This window comes from Oryx dammah, unplaced genomic scaffold (genome assembly GCF_014754425.2).
Source record: "Oryx dammah isolate SB20612 unplaced genomic scaffold, SCBI_Odam_1.1 HiC_scaffold_25, whole genome shotgun sequence".
NCBI classification, from domain to species: domain Eukaryota; kingdom Metazoa; phylum Chordata; class Mammalia; order Artiodactyla; family Bovidae; genus Oryx; species Oryx dammah.
Window position 1 is genome coordinate 79,858,958 of NW_024070209.1, and position 5,161 is coordinate 79,864,118.

Below are 5,161 nucleotides of genomic sequence, written 5' to 3' on the forward strand. Positions count from 1 at the left end.
CTCATCAAGAGGCTCTTTAGTTATTCTTCACTTTTTGCCATTGGAATGGTATCATCTGCATATCTGAGGTTTTTGATATTTCTCCCCACAATCTTGATTCCAGCTTGTGATTCATCTAGTCCAGTATTTCGCATGATGTACTCTGCATAGAAGTTAAATGAGCAGGGTGACAATATACAGCTTTGTTGTACTCCTTTCCCAATTTTGAACCAGTCAGTTGTTCCCTGTTAAGTTCTAACTGTTGCTTCTTGACCCACATACAGTTTTCTCAAGAGCCAGGTAAGGTGGTCGGGTATTCCCATCTCTTTAAGAATTTTCAGTTTGTTGTGATCCACACAGTCAAAGGCTTTGGTGTAGTCACTGAAGCAGAAGTAGGTGTTTTTCTGCAACTCCTTTGCTTTCTCCATGATCCAATGAATGTTGGCAATTTGATCTCTGATTCCTCTTCCTCTTCAAAACCAGAATCTAACAAACAATAAATCTCATGAGATTTTTCTTTCATGATTCTTGACTTTTTAGGGCCTCTATGTCCTCCTTCTGACTGTCGTTTGACTTTTTACTTCTTTGTTTCCTTATTTCATTCAATCAAACAATATTTCTGAGCAATTTGCCAAACCATGGGCTACAGGCTTGCAGAAACAGCTGAGTCTTCCTCCATCCCTTCCATCCCCACACACACTGATTCAGTTCCAGATGGAGGGACTCTCCATCTAGAAGACATAGGAAGTCACTGTCCTGATCACATCCCAAGCTGAAACCAATAGGAAGGCAGAATGCTGGGATGCCCACTAGTTGAAGCACATTCAGTAAGATCAGCTTAACACACATTCCTGAGGATCTGTTAGGGCCAGACTCCAGGCTAAACCCTGGAGGCTAAACTTTTCCTCAAGGGTTTGGTGGAGGAAACAGAATAGAAATAGATGTTTAATCTTTGAGATTAACATGCAGAGAGGCTATGAGGACCCAAGGAGAGGCACCTGATCTAGACTGGAGAACTGTGGGGTCCAGAGACTTCTAGTGTGGGAGGTCAGAGAAGTCTTCCTAGATGGAGTGCTAGGGATAAGCAAGAGCCAGCTAGCTGAAAAGGGAGGCATTTAGACACAGCAAACTGTATGAACAGAGACCTGCAGTTTATGAGGAAAATTCTACTCGCTATCAGAAAGTGATGATAAGGTCAGCAACTTCAGTAATGAAGCCAAGTATTCCCAGCAAAGGAGACTTTGTTGCAATCGGAGACTTGTTACCTGACAGCAAGGGGTAGGAGGAAGGCACCCTCTCCAAGATACCAACAGCAATCAGGTTACTTTTTACCTCGAAATATATACAGCAGGGGCTTCTCTGGTGGTTCAGTGGTAATGCAGGTCCACCTGTAATGCAGGAGACATGGAAGTCGCAGATTCGATCCCTGGGTCAGAAAGATCCTTAGAGTAGAAAATGGCAATGGACATGACTGAGTACACACACACCCACACACACCTACACACACACACACCCACACACACACACACACACACACGCATACCTATAGCTGCTACCACAGCAGGGACTTATTTCTTCTTTTATGGATTCTCTAATGCAGACTTTTTCAAAGTGTAGTCTAAGCCCCACATATCTCAGAATCCACATGGGCTATTAACAAAAAAATTCCCATGTCTACAGACTATTGTGTTTACTGGTTGAATCAAAATCTCTAGGAGTGGGTGCAATAATTTGCATTTTTCAACAAGCATCCAGATGAATGGTTTACAAGAGTTTGGGAATCCTTTTCAACAAGTTAGAGAAAGGATTCTCAACCTTAGGTAAACATTCAAATCACCCTGGGGAGGTATTAAAGGAATGCTCAGGACCCATCCCCAAATTTCCTGACTCATGTGGTCTTGGGGTATACATGGGGTATATACATCAGCATTTTTCAGAGCTCCACCGACAATTCTAATGTTTGGCTACAGGCACTCAGATGACTATTTTGAGAATAAAAACGAAAACGGATCAAAATTTGGGAAACATACTAAAAGCAGTGCTTTCAGGGAAATATATGGCATTAAATGCATGTGCTAGAAAAGGAAAAAGGTCTCAAATCAGAGATCTAAGATTTTACCTAAGGAAACTAGAAAAGAAAGCAAAAATATCCAAGCAAACAGAAGGAAAGAAGAGCAGAAATTAGTGATATTGAGAACATATAAGTAGACAAAAACAATGAAACCAATAGTTAGTAGTTTGATGCAATCAATAAGGCTGTGGGAGAGAAAGACAAAATTTCATTTAGAAACGAAAGAGTAAACATTATTACAGATGTTACAAACATTAGCGATTACAACATAGTAAGAGAATAATATAGACAAAGACGCTTTGCCCATAATCACAACAGTTTTGATGTTGTGAACAAATTCTTTGAATGATGAAAATTGCCAAAGCTCCCACAAAAAGGAAAAAGAGCAAGGAGACCTCATCAGTACTATGCTTCTTAAAGAAATTGAGTTCATGATTTTTAAAAAAAAAAAAAGAAAAGGAAAACGAACCTCCTAGCCCAGGTGGTATCACTTATGAATTCTATTAAATATTTAAGGAAGAAATAATACCAATTCTATACACAATTGTATCTAGAATTCTACCAATTCTAGAAGTTCTCTTCTAGAACTGTTAAAGGGGACAATACCCAACACATTTTACTCACCACATGTTAACTTGATACCAAAACCAGACAAAGATATTACAAAAGAATAAAATTACAGACAAAATATCTCTCATGGACATGACATAAATATCCTCAACAAACTTCCAGAAAATCCAACCTAAAAATACATAGAAAGAAAAATATTTCATAATCAAAGTATTCAACATGGCTTAACTTTTGAAAACTCAATCAATATTCACCACAGGAATAGACTAACTGTAAAACAACTGTGTATTAACATGGGGAAATACAAGTAAATGGAAGAAAAAAACATGTGGTATGCTCTCAACTACTGAAAATTACTCAGGCTTAGAAAAAGGGGTGAAAAATTTAGCACATTATGAACAATTATCTTTGTGTATAGGAATACAGGTATCTTTCTTTCTTTTAATAAAGATTTTATAACTCTATAGCAATAGAAGCATATTTATTTAAAGGAAAAGTATAAAGTTGTACATAAATGTGAAGGACCTTTTTAAATGGCTGTCCATGTGTTCTATAGCTCCCTGTGTCTGTTTCATCTGTGTGCCCCAGGGCTTCTGCATGGCATATGGCATAAAGCAGATGTGTAAAAGCCCTTTGAACACAGTTTCACTCAGGGATGCCCATCAGTTGAAAATTTCTTCAATGGGCATAAAGTGGTGTTCTTCCCATTTATTCTGTTCCTGACCTTCAGTGATCTTCCCTCTGCTAACGGGACACACGTTCGTCTTCATTTTAACTGTCGATGAAGTCCAGCTGTCTCATGGTTGTGACCACAAGCCTGGGGCAGTAGGTGTAAGAATCTGATGTCCTCTATCACAGCTCAATAAATCATGGAAAGCTAGTCCAAGCTTCACATCTCACTTGCAGACATTAGAGGAGCATGAATTTGCATTTCTTCCTCTGAGATTAGTATTTAATGGTATATTTTAGTATCTAACCTTGAGATGATCCACATATATCTGTTAAATGGAAGCAAAAGAGCATCCTTTTATTCCTATCACTGCCAACCAGGTTCAGGCTGTGAACTTCTGGATATGTCTATGAATTTCTCTGATGCAACACTCACCAAGGGCACTTTCTGCTCTACTCTATTTCTTCCTTCTTCACCAGCAAATACAATTGGGCATCTACTGTTGGAAGAAGTGGTATTTGGTCCTAAAGAGGCTGTAGGATGAGCCATAGAGAACCCACAGTCTAATAGGAATATAGACATAGTCATACACACACACACACACACACACACACACACATAATCAGCAACAATATCTGATGCATAGATGAGAACAACCAATGGATAAGTACAAGAGAAATATCGAAGGGTATCAATCCCAAACTTGCACACTCAGAGTAAGAAGCCCAGTAACTAAGGTAGGTTAAGGCAGGGCAGAATGGATTTTAAAGTCTTTTTGTGTTTGTTTGTTTGGGGACTGGGGAGGTGGTTAGGGGGAGTGTTGTTTATATTTTAAAGAGTCTTGATACGAAACTATTAAATTCTGTCTTATTTTTTGACTATGGAAAGGCCCTGAACTTTTTCCTCAGGCTCATGAGCAAAGCTATAATTTTGGGAACATTATTCTAGCAACCTGGGCTGAATGGACAGGTTGAACAGTGGAAATGAAAATTTCAAGAAAACGATTGGAAGATGAAATTGCAGAAATCACTCAAAGTAAAATAATATATAAAGTAGGAGACTGAGGTCCAACCATGCAGTGAAACGGCAATAGTAAAAGTGAAAAATAAGCCTGCCATTTGTACAGAACCACACACTCTCCATTATACCTAGAGATCAAGAAAAAAATGCAGAGAATACTTAGGATATAATGCCTGCTAGGTATTTGGATGTTGATTATAAATGGATTTAAATGTCATAAAAAGAAGTTTGAACTGTTCAGTGGGTATGCGGGAGCCATTAGAGTCTTCAGAGCTGAGATGGGCATTGGGTATAAATGAACTTTGTTATTGTTGCTCAGTCAAGTTTTGTCCAAGTCTTTGCAACCCCCACGGACTGCAGCACACCAGGCTTCCCTGTCCTTCACTATGTCCTAGAATTTTCTCAAACTCATGTCCATTGAGTCAGTGATGCTATCCAACCATCTCATCCTCTGTTGTCCCCTTCTCCTCCCATCCTCAATCTTTCCCAGTATCAAGGTCTTTTCCAGTGAATCAACTCTTCATATCAGGTGGCTAAAGTATTGGAGCTTCAGTTTTAGTAACAGTCCTGTCAATGAATTTTCAGGGTTGATTTCCTTTAGGATTGACTGGCTTGATCTCCTTGCAAATCAGCTGAACTTTATGAAGATTCAGTTCTGAGGAGATGCAAGATACATAGGAACATGACTGAACTTCCCACAGTCTGGTAGGTATTGTCATTGCCCTGAGAAGGATGCTCCCATGTCTGCATTTTTAGTCAAGCCTTAAGACTTTCAGCTTTCTGTGCTGAATTACTTCAGTTGCGTCAAATTCATTGTGACCCTATGGACCATAACCCACCACGCTCCTTTT